The sequence below is a fragment of the Melozone crissalis genome, unplaced genomic scaffold, assembly GCF_028551555.1.
Source record: "Melozone crissalis strain CALT ecotype California unplaced genomic scaffold, PUWL_Pcris_2 ptg000223l_1, whole genome shotgun sequence".
Classification (NCBI taxonomy): Eukaryota; Metazoa; Chordata; class Aves; order Passeriformes; family Passerellidae; genus Melozone; species Melozone crissalis.
The window spans coordinates 1,076,458-1,090,937 of NW_026535986.1; the positions used below are offsets into that span (position 1 = coordinate 1,076,458).

Here is a 14,480-nt window from a genome sequence, read left to right on the forward strand (position 1 = left end):
AGAAATAACTTTAAGCACCAACTTAATAATAATAGATCACCAATTTAAGTTAAAAATTCATGCTATACTATCAAAATTTAAAGGTAAGTGATTATGTATTAGGTGATGGTATAAAGTGTATGTTCTAATGTGTAGGATGTATGCAAAGATACATACATACCTGAAAGTCCTTAGAGGAAACAAATTTTTATGTTTGCTGTCTGACTGTTTATCATACAATATTTGGTTTTATTTCGCAGGGATCGGTGAATTTTAACTTTGGAGTCCTCTATGCTAAGGATGCTCAGCCTGCAGATGATGAAATGTTCAGTAATGGTGAGTTTTTCACTTTCTCTTTAATTGCTATGCTGATCTGAATAAGAAAAAAACAAAAGCAAGAGAAAAAAAAGGATGGTTTATTATTTTTTACACTGTTATGTTTGTTTCCTCAGTATTTGCTGCAGCTCTGCTTACCCAAGCTTTGGGTTCCTTCTGTCCCACAGGGAGTTGCCCTGTTTGGTTGCATCTGGTGAAATTCACCCTGAGACCTTACAGAAGTAGCTCAAACTACGTGAGAGCCATTTGCAGTTCCCTCCACACACCTGGAGAATGGGTGACGTTTCTGAGGATGTGGCAACTGTACTTCTATCAAAACTCAGTCTGTGAAATTTCTGGGGAAAACTCTTCGGTGACCTGAAGGGTTCAAACTCTGGTGAGAATCCAGTTATCAGGTGCTCACCTGGATGGTTCCAGCTCTTAAAGTGAACACTTGTACTCTTGCCCTGTAGTTTACATCCATTGTATTTTTGTTATTTTGCAAGATTTTATGTCTTTGCAAAATATCGTCCATTTCGCTCTTTGGAACCTCTCAGATTGTTCTTTGGTGTAGCGCCACCTCATGGGACACTTGGCTGCCGTCCTGAAGGGGATGGTCGCTAGAATTGTAAATTCTGGAGAGTTTGTAAGTCTTCTGTCCCCAGGGAGCTATCATGCTTTGTTTACTTTTGTTCTGTTGGTTAGGCGCTGCTTCTCATTGCAAGTATGAATTTCAAACTACCCTGTTCTCTTTTTAACTGTTTTCCTGGTTCTCTCCGTACGGCAGGGAAAGACTCTCGTATCCTTGTCTTCAGGCTCGGTGCTGTCCACGAAGATACGGAGACTAAAAAAATCATAAGAAGCAAAATATGACTGCAGGGAAAACAAGCTGGAGAGAACAAAAGGTGATATTGTTATCCTTACCCTGTATTAGAAACATCCAATGTGCTTTGATGCTGGCAGCTGCCAGGGGCTTGTTAGCTCTTTGTAGGCAGGTGTAGGTGTTCGCTTGTAGGTTTTTTCTCTGGACAAGTCAATTCAAACTTTGCTAAGCTTATATTTGCAGATTACTCTCTAGCACAGTCCAGCATTACATTTTTGAATGCTGTAAAAAAAACATGTTACTTGGAAATTGCTAATGATGAGAAGCTTTAGGGGAAAAAAAGATTTCAGGGTTGGGAGACGTGAGAAGAATTTTGTGGGGATGTTAGACTGAAGTAAAGCACACTTTAGGCTGGACTGGCACGCTGGCAGGTCCCCTATTAAACAGTAGTGCTGAGATTAGCCTGGGGGTTGCCCATTGTTTCTGTAGAAATCAGTGTTTCCTGGTCTTCAGAAGTAAGCTGCTTTGAAAAGCTGGAAGGTGCAGCATGGTGACAATCCGTGTGCTCTGGATTAAAAGTAGATTTCAGAAGGGTCCTAGGCTTTTGTCTTTTCCTAGAAGCCGATGTAATCCTATTGAGGAGTTTTTAATTCTGTGCTGCCACGTCATCGGTCAGGGCCCTGTTGTACTAATCATCATACAGATACAAAACAAAAAATCGGACCCCGTCCCAACCACTTAGAGCCCAGAACACGATTTCCTCGGGCTGCCATTTGTGTGCCATCGGCACTCACCACGGAAGCGAGCTGGGGATTGTTGCAGCTGCTGGGAACAAACCGCTCCTCGTCACACAGGAACGGAACTGGGACGACGCCTCGGCCAGCCCCTCTCTGCCATCGTCTCCTGAATCTGCAGCAGAGCAGTTCCGGTCCATCCGGGCACGTGTAATCCAGTTCCTGATGATCTGAGCGCACGGAGCAGCGCTCCGCTGCTGTGGGGGGCTCAGGGAAGGCAGAGTGTGCATTGTCATCTTCCTGAACCTGCAGACGAATCCAAGTGAGAAGCCACAGGGTGGAAATCAGTCGCATATATGCTAAACGAAACTTGCAGGTTTTTTTTAAGAATTGTTTCTGCTTGTTCTTTTTTGTGCTTCAGTGCTTCGAAAACCTCTCTTTAAAATCAGTTCAATTCATCAGTTGAACCTTTGTTTGCAGACCCTCAGTGAGCAGAATTTGTTGCAGACTCAGTGCACGCTGTGCCGGCCTCCCGGGAGTGTGAGGGGCTCACGTGTGCTACTTTTTGCTTTAGGACGCTCTGAGGTATTTATTCCTTTTGGGATACATGACGAGAATTGCCAAGAGAGGTAGTTACAAGGTATGACATGAGGAAAAAGCCTGTCTGGTTGGAACGTTGTTGCTGTCAAAAGTTAATTTTTCCTTCTTTCTTAGCCAGTAGTTAGCTTTTTGCTTAATTTTTGTGGTATCATTATTTTATTGTTTAAAAAATGGCTTCAAAATCACTTTGGTGGTTGGTGTTGGCCACCAGTACCTTGTTCAGATTTGCCTATTTGCTTGTAGCTAAAATGTTCGCATCCTGTTTATCATTCTATTTAAGAAACTGCTGCCCAGCCAACTAATAACTGAATATCCATCTGTCTGGGACACGGGGAGAGGATTTAGGTAACGTCTTTGTTCCCAGGAAAAGGTTCCAGTGTAGTTTCTAAATAGAGGAGAAGGGGATGAAGACGCGGGGCTCTGATGCCATTGGGGCACCCCAAGGTCCCCAGGAGCGGGAGCCCCGCTGCAGTGCAGGAGCAGGTATGTTCTCATGTAATACTGAACAAATTATAAATATAAATATGACAATTTAAGCATGAAAATATTTTTTAAAATAGTTAAACAAAGTGGGTTTTTTCATTTGTCAATAGGCAGTGTTTTGATTGTAAAAATTATAACTACAAATAATATAAAGGGAGAAATCTAAGTATAGAAATATAAATATATACAGATATATATAAAATTTAAACCTATAAGAAAAAATTAGTTTTAGCAGTAGATGTGATACCTAATATAAATCATAACTTAGATACTTTCCTAGAATTTTATATATATTATATATAATTATGAATATAATGCATCAAAAGAAACTATAAATATAAATGTGAATATAATTATACAAAAGTATAAAAATATTTCAATATCGTTCAAAAGAAGGCTTTTTTTGTGTTTATTTGGTTAGAGACAGGGGTTTTATTTGGAATCATAGAAGTAGAAATCTAAATATAGAAATATACAGTCAATAAAGAAAGGTATTTATAAGAACACGACTGAACGACGCCGCCTTCAGCCGAATGGAACGAGCTCAGCCGAACCAAGGCGAGACCGGCCGAACCTGACGGGCTCGAGCGAACCTAGGCCAGGCTTGCGAGGTTGCCTGAACGGAGCCGAGCTCGGCCGAACCGAGCCCGCCGCTCTCGTGCGCGCTAATTAGCGCGAGTGCTAATTAGCACAGCCCAATGAGCTCCTGTGCCACCCCGCGCTCCCGGTCGTGTCGGTACGAAGGCCGGGCCGCCCGCGTGACGCGGCAGCAGGAGAGCCCCGAGCCGGGCGAGTTTAACGTGAGGCGGCGCCGCTTGCCCGCCCTCGGGGAGGCGAGCCGAGCCGAGCTCAGCCGAACGCGCAGAGAGCGGCTCCGAGTTCGGCCGAAGCGAGCCGGAGGGACGAATGGAGCCGAATGCGGCCGTCAATAGCCGAGTTTAGCCGACAATAGCCGAGTTTAGCCGACAATAGCCGAGTTTAGCCGAAGAGCCGACTGGAGCCGAGTGACTCCGGAGCGAGCCCAGCTCCCCCGAGCGCAGCCTCCCGGGCAGGGCGAGGCGCCGGGCCGGGCTCGGGGTGCAGCCGGGGCTCTGTGAGGCTTCCCCGCCTGTCCCTCTCTCTCGCCCTCCTTCCTTCTCCCCGTATTCGCCTTCTCTCGCTCCCTTTCCCCCATTCCCTCTCCCCCCACAAGCCCGGCTCCTTCCTGTCCAGCCCCTTCCCCGCTACTCCCTTTCTCTTCCCCGTTTCTGCCTCCTCTGTCCACCCTCCCTCTACCCCCCTCCCGGGCTTTCCCTTCCCGTGCCGCTTTCCTGCACAGCCCGCCCTCCCTCGCCGCCCTTTGTCATGCCCTGCTCTCGCTCCTCTCTTCCGGTGCCCGCTTTCCTTCTTTGCCGCGCAGCCGCGGGGCTCGGGGTGCCGGAGAATGAAGGCCCGAGGGTATGGGGGTTCATCCGTGGTGCTGTTAACACAGTCAGAATGGCTCAGTGACTCTGTGCCAGGCTGGTGTGGCCTCAAAGGCTGCCCCTGCTGCTGGCAGAGTGTGTGAAGCGTCTGCTGAGCGGGCAGCGGCATCCCCCTGAACACCTTCTCGCAGCAGGGACGGAGATGGAGCCAGCCCAGCGCGTGGAAATGGATCTCTCCAGCTGAACGCTCAGGTGAAGCGAGCAGAGAACTTGCCCAGCATGAACCAGGTGAGCTGCACGTCTCCAGGGTAATGGTTCTTGCACCTTCAGAGCCACAGTGTCGCTGAGCTTTTTTTTTCCCCAGGCTTTCCATCACCTCTCAAACAGACGAATGCTCCCCTTGGAGGCTGCTGTGCCCTGGGGAGCCTGGCAGGTGGCCCCGTTGGTGAGAGGAGGGCAGCTGCAGGCAGGCAGCCCCCAGGAAAACACGGGAGTTTCAGTGGTTTCTGATGCCTGAGGAACGGGGAGATGGCGTGAGCTGAGCAGGAGTTAAGCACGGTCGTACAGAGGCCTGGCTGTTATGATTTAAGATGGCTTATTGAATATCTGTAGTTTCTATAGATATTTGTATATCTGTCCAAGTAGGATATAGAGCCTTGTGCAGGAGAAAAAGAACTCTTGATGTAAGATATGACCTGGGGGAGGCATCATGCCAGGCTATCCCTTCCAGATTTGGACGGCTTCAGTGTCTTGTGTGGCATGATGGGAAGTTCTGAAAATTAAGATTTCCTCTTTGGTGCGGGTCAGATGGGTGACGCCTGGCAGCTCGTGCACTGCCACTGTGCTAACCTGTGTGCCTCTCCTTCCCTCCCTGCTCCACAGGCAGCGCAACACGGGAGCAGCAGGGAGAGCTGGCTTTGTCCTGGAAGATCCAGGAGCTCGCGGTGGATATCTGAGCCTGCAGCTCCAGGCTGCCGCACGACGCAAGGGCTGCACACACCCAGAGCGTACAGGTACTGTCACAAACGTGGGCTGTCGTGGCTGAGCCCTCAGGAGCTGGCGGTGCCAGCTGGGAGAAGAACAGTAGCTTCCAGCCTTTTCTTTTGTCTGCGTTTCCCGTGTTCAGTCAGTCTGATTACTTCTGGGCATTGCCCAGCAGGGTGTGAAATGCTTCCAGGGCTAAAGGGGGAAAAAAAGGGAAACACAAACTATAATCCAACCTCAGGAGGGAGAAGGCATCTGTCAGGACAAACTCTTAAGAGAAATGGGATGAAGAATACTTGTTTATTCGGTCTTTGGTATGTGTAGCTAGTTCAAAGAGGTCTCCCAGTCCTTCCCATTAGCAGAGCAAAGGAAGAGCAGCAAAGCCCTCAGGCTAAGCCATTAAAAGCAGCAGCAGCAGCTTTGTGTGCTGGAGTGTGGCAGGCATTCCTAGGTTTACTTTTTGGTTTTGCATCTAGCAGTGGTAGAAGAAAGTTCTTTGCAAGGTGATAGTTCCAGCCTTGTATTGAAATGTGAGCAAAGAGGAACTTTCTCAGTTGGATTGGGGTTTATTCACAGCACTTGTAAACAGAGTTAACATTCAGATAACATGTGCAGGGAGTGTGTGCTGTGGGTTAGCACAAGTGACAAAGGAAGTGGGACAGGGCACTTTCCCCTTCAAGGTACTGGTTTTTTTTCTGGAAGAATGACGTGAGAGCAGAAAAGTTGCAATGGCATTGCAGTTCCCTGCACAGAATATACCCAGGGAGGTGAAGCACAGCCCAGTGGTGCCATTCACCTGCGCCCCAATGGGGAGCATCAGTGAAGTGAGGAGGACTGAGGAGCTCTCCCCTTGAGCAATCACAACAGTCATGTCAACGAGTGTCACCCTTTTCCAGACCACTGGCATGTGCTTGGGGACAATAACCTGTGTTTTTTACAGCCAGGTCTTCTGAGCCGCTGCTCACTGCTCGCAGTGAAAAGAAACTTGTGTACAGGCACTCTGCAAAATTGCCACCTCAGATGCCACTGAAGCACAGCTTTGGCTTTCAGGCATCTCCCCTGCAAGCTGTCCCTTGCGGCGTTTCCGCACTGGGTTCATTGTAAATTCATTCCTCCCATTTTTTATTTGTAATTTCCAAAGAATATCAGTCGACTTTTACGGCCTCTTCAGGGCTCCCCAAGCTTCATACCACACCTAAATGCTCGTTTTCACTGCCTGAAGGGCTTCTCTCACCCGAGTGATTCTATGAATTTGGCCTGTACTTCAGCTGAAGGGGAAAGCTGTACATTGATTTTGGAGAAAAAGATTTGACTGTCCAGCTGTAAATTTATCTTGTGTTTTGCCTTCCAGGTTCGCTCGTATTGTAATTTGCAAATGGCACGGCAAATGCCACGAGAGCAGCTGGTGAAGGTGGCTCAGAAGCAATGACAAGAATGTGCTGCAAAGTTGGGTCCAGCAGTCCAGCTTCCCGACACGGTAGGGCAGGCACACCTTTTGATAAAGCATCAAACGCTGTAGTTTTTATTCTTGGTGTTTGTCTGCGCTCCCATTCTGATCACCCCTTGAAGTATTATTTTTCAAAATGATATCTAGGAGAGAAATCATGTTTATTCAGGGGGAGCCATAATTTTCATCTGTTCCAAATGCACCAGGTGTGTTTTAAGGCCTGCACACACAGCAAGAGCTGCAGAGCTTGTTGTGCAGTTTCCTGCAGCACTGATTCATTCTGTATTCCAGTAACCATGCCCTGGGCTGCCAGCCAGGCTCAATGCCAGGAGCGGGAGGAGCAGACCCGAGAGGTGCTTTGGGTGGAGCCCAGCCAGGTTTCAGGCAGCCCGCAGAGTCTGCCCTTGCAGTCCACGCCGGTCTGCTGTTGCCATCTGCTGGAAAAATCCCTAATGGATATTTCCAAAGGTGGGGAGGAGCATCCGCTCCTGTCACGGACCTGCTGGGGGCTCTTTGCCCTCTGGCTCCGTGCGCTCTGCCCAAGAACAGCGTGTGCAGCAGGCTGTCACCGCTCTCTGCAGGGTGAAGCACCTTCAGCCAAGGTCAGTGCAAGAGCAAAACAATCCTGCCAGTAAAGCCTGCTACTAGAGAGGCAAACAATGATCCTTCCAAAGGAATTCATCCTTCTTCTCCCTTACAACTCTCCTGTGTCATCACACCGCAGAATGGTTTGGGGTGGAAGAGATCTTGAAAACGACCTAGTTCCACCTCTGTCCTGGGCAGGCTCACCTTCCTCTGGGCCAGGGTGCTGTGCTGTCGCAGATCAGGTGGCAGATCTGTGGAAATTGTAATGATATTATTAAGGCGTGTCTCTTATTGCCTTGCCATTCGTGAATCCCGAGGCTGTCTTGTCCTAGTTTAGCTTTCTGATGTGGAGGAGCAGAACTGCCAACTGATATGGAATTTGGTGCTCTCTGTGGAGTGACATCCTGTAAAATTTCTGTCCCAGGAATGCTGTCACGATGGCTCTGCTCCATAGAGAATGACACGGCCTGATTGTCAGCAATTTTTGCTTCTGCAATAGTGTAAAAATGCTAAAATTTGAACACGGCTTATTATTTCAAAAGAGAATATTTTAAAACTGGAAGAGATAGCTGAAATTACACCTGAAAGGTAGCAAGAGCAAATACATAGAATATTTCTCCCTGTTTGTAGATATACTTTTCATTCAAAATTATGCTGATGGGGATATGCTTTTATGTATTTAGTGACTTTACAGATTTCTTCCCCGAGTTTTTTGAGTTCATAGAATCATGGAATAATTCAGGTTGGAAGGGGCTCTAAAGATCACCTCGTTCCAAGCCTGGTGCCGTGGGCAAGGACACGGTTCCATGGACCAGGTTGCTCTGAGCCTGATCCCAGAGCACCAATGGGCCTTGGAACACTTCCAGGGGCAGCCCCAGCATGTGTGAGCAACCTGTGCCAGGCAGGTGCCAGAGGAGGAAGAAAGCCCTTCCCAGCTGGAGCAGAGGCTGCTGCAGCTTGGCGCAGCCTCGTGTCACCGAGCGTGTGAGACAAAAGGGCCCTTCCCGTGGAGGGAGAACGGCACTGAAAGATCTTTTTTGGGAGGAGCGGAGCCATGGAATGCCAAAGCAGCCTTCAGTTCTTGCAGCAGAGTTGGGAACAACTGGAAGCAGGAGCAGAGCTGGCCTGGTGCCTGGCAGCTCTGCAGGCAGTGGGGATGGAGAAGGTGCAGTTGTCTGTCTTCTTGGCTGAGTCTTGAAAAATGAGGCACTTTTCTGTAGTTCCTTTTCAAGCATTACGTGGCAGTTGCCCCTAGAAGTCCAAAGGCAGCTGTTTTTTTAGCAGAAGGAAGTCAGGAAGAGGCAAAGCAGGCAAAGACATCAGATAAGTCTGGATAAAAATCTTGGCTAAGCTGTTTTTTCCCCCTCCTCCAAACAGGCAATTCTGAAGCGCTGAGCAGAGATCTGCCCCCGGGAGGCAGAGCAGAGCCGATCTGTGAGAGCTGACACGGGAGCTGTGGTGAGGACAGCTGCTCCCCTGCCTCGGTGTGGGACCTGCTGAGCTGCCGTTCCTGTGCTGGGAGTGTTTCTCCTCTCATGCAGGCAAGCCAGAGAGCTCCTAGGGAAGGAGCAGGTAAGGTTGAAGTGCCGAGATCTCCCCGGTAAGAAGTGCCGTGACAAAAGGAAATGGCCTCAAGTTGCAGCAGGGAAGGCTCAGATTGGCTTTGAGGACCAATTTGTTCACTGAAAGGGTGGTCAGGCATAGGAGCGGGCTGCCCAGGGCAGTCCTCATTCCTGGAGACATTTGAAGCATGGCAAGATGTGGTGTTTAGGGACCTGATTTGGGTGGGGGCTTGGCAGTGCTGGGGCAGCAGCTGGGCTCAATGGCCTTAGCAGGCTTTTGCAGCCTAAAGGATGCTATGGTTCTGGAAAGCCTCGACCCCTCTGGCTCCGACACAGCACCTGGATGCTGACGGAAGGAGGCTGGTCATGGAGCCTGGAGGTGCCTGTGCCACAGGGAGGGAGAGGACAAGGCAGCGTCACCTGCAGGGAGGGTCTCGTCCCCAGAGAGCGGCCAGTGACTCCATCCGTGCCCGGGGCTCTGGGTGCACCCTCGGGGTGGACACCTGCCCTCAGGTTTCCCTCTGGGCACCCGGGGAGGGAACCGGGTCCATCCGTGTGGCAGCTCCAGGGCCTGCAGGCTCTGGGGCCCTGCAGCCGTGCGCCCTGTCACAGGGCGGCAGGGACGTGACGCTGCCCGGCCGCGCCGCTGGCCTGGGATCCTTGCTGCTTTCCTCCCGATCCCACATGGCTGTAGCAGCAATCTTGTGTCTTTTCTTTAAAAGTGTCCTTGGGAGAGTTCAAAGAGAGGGTAATTAGTTATGTCAAAGCCTACAGATTTGACCTGTTGGCACTCAAGAGAAAAGACAAGAACCTGCTTAGCATCCTTGTGCCTGGAAGTCATTGTGACCCAGGGAAGTGAGGAAGGGGCTGGCCGAGGTCACTGAGGCTCTGAGATGGAGGTGAGTTTGCATTCCAGTTGATTGGAACGGAGGCTCATCAGAAGTTTCCTCGGCTATCCAAGGCACAGAGCCCTGGAGGCAAGTGAGCCTGAGCTGCTGCACGCTTGCTGTGAGCTTTGGGGTGAGGGTGCATCGTTGCAGGCCTGGGATGGATTGAAATGCGCTGAGGAAAGCAGCGGGAGGGAGGGAGGGAAATGCTCTGTTAGCTTGTGCCAATTCTTCTGTCAGACTCATCACGGCGGGACAGCGTGAAGACTGAAAGTGTGAGAAGATGTGGAGGGGAAGAGAGAATCTGACGGGAGCAGCGAACGCACGAGTGCACGAATTTTGCTTTTTGCTTGGATGTAAACTCAGGAGTTGAAAGGAATTTGGGAGTGAGAAGGGACATTTCAGAAGGAGAAGAAGAAAAAGAGGTTGTTGTTGTTGTTACAGTCCTGGCAAAATCTTTTGTTCTAGCTAATAAAAGAAGTTAGTTTAAGAAATAAAAAGAAAAAAATGTAGTGTTTTTTTTTTTACTTGACTATTATATTCATTGGTGGTATATGGTGTGTTGTTTTATTTCTTGGTATTATTAACTCTGTGTAAATTGTTTTTTGAGTGAAGCTGACTTTCTGGATGGGTTGGTTTGTATTTGAGGCAGCATTAATTTCAATAGGATTGTTTCATAGATTTCTGATGGGTATTACTGGGATTTTGGTTTTGTTTGCTGTATGTATAAACATAGAGCTTTGGTAGGGCCAGCTGGGCTGCTGGAGTTTTGGGTGTGAATTTATGAGATGGCTTTTGTTAAATGCAGATTTTAATTTTTGAAATGTTTTTCAATGTAGTGGTTTTAAGGTGGTTTTTAAGAATTCATTGTTTTGTTTTCTGTTGTTTGTAGTTGGTGTATGATAAGGGATGTGGTGTGACTTCTTGAACGCTATGGTTTTAGTGTTCCTAAGTTCTGATTTCTTTCTGGTTTGATAGTTGTTTTTTTTTTTATTTTTTGGGACAGGGGCATTTATATGGTGGGTTTTTATAGGCAATACGTTTTTTAATTTAGGTAGTGATATTTTTTAGTATTTTAATAGTTTAGGTTTTTGATTTTCATGGTTTTAATTATTTTTTTTAATTTTTTCAAATAACTTTTCTAGATGATAGGTTATTATTTGTGCATTAGCATAAAGGTAGAGCTTTGGGGACTTTTTTTAGTAATGTTTAGGGTCAGTTGTACAGTTTTGAGTCTCGTGAGTTGGTTTGATTTAATTTTTACTGGGTGTTTGTTTTTATTAGCAGTTGTGTCATTTTCAAGGTGTATTTGAGTTTTTTGGGGTTTTTGAGATACTGGTTTAGGAGGAAGTTTATGATGAGAATGTGCGGAGGTTTTGGGCTACTTTATAGTGGGGTTTAATATTTATTGACAGTTAGGTTTATTTGAGTTTTTATTAGGGTTCAATGACGTTGTGGGACGTTTGTTCCGTTAGTAATAGCAATGGGTTTTGTTTTGATGTGCTGCGATGGGACGAGCGTGTGCTGCGTGCCGGTGCTGACAAAGGTGCGGTATTGTTGTGGTTCTGGTGCGTGAGGTTAATGAACTTGTATGGTTTAATATAGAGGTGAAAATAGAAATAAATATACATTTAAAAATAAATATAACATTAGAGTGGTAGACATAAATATAGATAACAGATACATACATAAAACTATAATGCGTGGTATATAATTGTAATATATTATCATATAGATTAATGATAGTCTGTTATATATATATATACACAAAGATATATAAATATAGATTATAAATATAAAAACATTTAAATAGAGTTAAAATAAATGGGGGGGTGTTATTAGGTTGTAGGCTGGGGTTTTTAAATAAATGATAGCAATAAAATATCAATTCAGATATACAAATATATTTATTTAAATTAAATATTTATAGAGATTTGTATTTGTATATATAAGTAAAAAAAATATAATACAGAAAATACATATCTATTATATTAGAAGGTATTCTCTCTAATATATATAATATCTATGAATATAATAAATAAAAATATCTATATAAATATCATTATAATTTTGAAAAATAAATTTACCTGCTACATTTTAAATCTGGTTCACATAAAGGGGTGTCCTTGGTTTTTATTTGGTTAGAGGCAGGAGTTTTATTTGAAATAATGTAAGTAATATAGAAATGTGGATCTTAAGATAGAAATATATAATAAATATATAAAGAGAAATTGCTAAAGTATTAATACAAATTTATATATAAATATATGGAAGTAATATGAAGAGTTGTAGTATAGAATATAAATAATATTATATGGCAATATAAATTATAAATGGGAATATAAATATAGAAATATGTAAATATAGCTTAAAAAAAAGGGAATGTTTTGGCTTTTATTTAAGTAGAGGCAGGGGGTTTTTTTTGAATATTGTAAGTGTTACAGAAGTAAAAATCTTGACGCAGAAATATATAATCAATGTATAAAAATATGTATAAAAATTCATAAATAACTACTCGCATCAGATGTAATATAGAATATAAATTTGTTTATAACTTGACATTGATAAAGATAAATGTATAAGTAAGCAATAGACATTAATATACATGATAAATACAAATATGAATATAAAAATCAGACATAAGGATAAAACCTATTTAAATATTGTTTAAAAGAAAGGGTTGGGGTCTTTTTTATTATTGGGTTTGAGGCAGGGTTTTTATTTTAAATAATATGAATGTAGATATTATTGTTATATATTTCTAAATATTGAGATATACAATCAAGATCTAAATATATATATAAACACAAAATATTAGCAAATAGAAATAATAGGAAGAGATGTAATGGAGAATACAAATAAGAGTATACGTTAGTATACATTTTAAATGTAAATGTGAATATGAACCTGAAAAATAGAGTTTTAAAAAGTATTTAAATACAGTTGAGAAGACTGGGGTTCTTTTTGGCTTTAATGTGGGTAGAGGCAGGGGTTTTATTTTAAATAATGTAAGTGTTGCAGATGTAAAAATCCTAACACAGAAAGATATAATAAATATATAAAGATATGAATAAAAGTATATAAAAAATATAAGTAATAGGAACACATGTAACATAGAATATAAATTATAACTAAATCGCTAAATAGAAATGCAAAATCGATCATACATCAGTAAACATTTTAAATACAAATTTGAAAAATATTTTTTTTAAGATTTTAAATACAGTTGAAATGAAAGGGGGTTTTATTTGCCATGTATGGGGTAGAGGCAGGGGTTTTGAGTACTGTAAGTGTTACAGAAGTAAAAATCCGAACAGAAATATATACTTACTATGTAAAAATATGTATAAAAATATACAAATAAATTTAAGTTTTAGGGATATATGCAATATGGAATAGAAATGTATTCATAAAAACAAATGTATAAATGGACAGTATACATCAATATACATTATTGATAGAAATGTGAATATTAAAAGGAAAAAAACCTTTTTTTAAATTTTTAATTTTCTTTTTTTTAAGAAATTGTTGTGGTTTTGTTTTGTTTTTTTTTATCCTATTAGATTAGAGGCAGAAGTTTATTTTTCCTCTTCGCGGTTGTTTTGGGGCATTTATTTCAGAGCAGTTTTCGGCGGGGGCCTCCCCTGTTCTTTTTCGCCGCCTTCCCTGCCCGCAGCCCCGAGGCGCGCTGCGCCCCCGGCTGGGGCGTGCGGCAGTGCTGCCGCCTTGTGGGCAGAGCGCGGTACTGCAGCCCTGCACCGAGAAGCCGCCACCTTGGGAGTGGCGCATCGCGGATGTCGCGGACTTTTAATTGACCTTCTCATCATGGCGGCGAAAAGGGCGGGGAAGTGGAGGACCGGGGTTGGTCTAAGTGGACTGCCTGCATGGAATACCGACGCCGGCGCGGCCCCGGTGGTATTTTCTGTGGCATTTCAAGTGTACCCGATACGGGCCGCGGGCTCAGCGGCGCCGCGGGCGGGCGTATTTTGGCGGGTTTGTGCCAGGCATGTGGGTTAAACGCCTCGCTGTGCCGGGGTCCTCTGACGGCCGCTTTCGCGCCCTGAGGGAGCCGAGCCGGGCCGAATTGTTCCGAAGAGCCGAAGAGCCGAGTGTGGCCGAAAAGAGCCGAGTTTACCCGAAGAGCCGAGGGAAGCCGAAAAGAGCCGAGTTTACCCGAAGAGCCGAGGGTGGCCGGAAACAGCCGAGTTTACCCGAAGAGCCCAGTGCGGCCGAAAATAGACGAGTGTGGCCGAAAACAGCCGAGTTTACACCAAGAGCCGATGATAGCCGACTGGAACCGATAGCCGAATGTGGGCGACACTGGCCACATTTAGACAATGTGCTGAATATGACCGAATTTAGCCGAACCGTGCCGAGTTCGGCCGAAGAGCCGAACTGAAACGACTTTAGACCAAGAGCCGAACCAAGCCGAATTCAGCCGAGTTTCATTAAACAGAACCGAACAACGCCGCAGCCCTCTGCCTGCAGTGCGCCTGTGCAGACGGCAGGGATCGCTGTGCCTGCAGTGCTCCGGGGCAGACGGCAGGGGGCGCTGTATAAAGTAAGTATATAATATCAACTATCTATAAGAAGGAATAAAAGCTCTATGTCACGTGCAGCAGTATAGAAAATTTCAGGCTCCCAGGGAATAAATAGTTTTCTTTAAATCATTTTCGTT

The 14,480-nt window shown here is 45.2% G+C and overlaps 1 long non-coding RNA gene across 1 annotated transcript; it reads left to right on the forward strand.

Moving 5' to 3' along the window:
- The first annotated feature begins 477 nt into the window (after positions 1–477).
- On the forward strand, positions 478–10,264 carry LOC128949365 (uncharacterized). Its single transcript, XR_008484202.1, has 3 exons — positions 478–691; positions 1,082–1,199; positions 10,043–10,264. It is a non-coding gene; the product is annotated as an uncharacterized LOC128949365 (long non-coding RNA).
- The last annotated feature ends 4,216 nt before the right edge of the window (positions 10,265–14,480 follow it).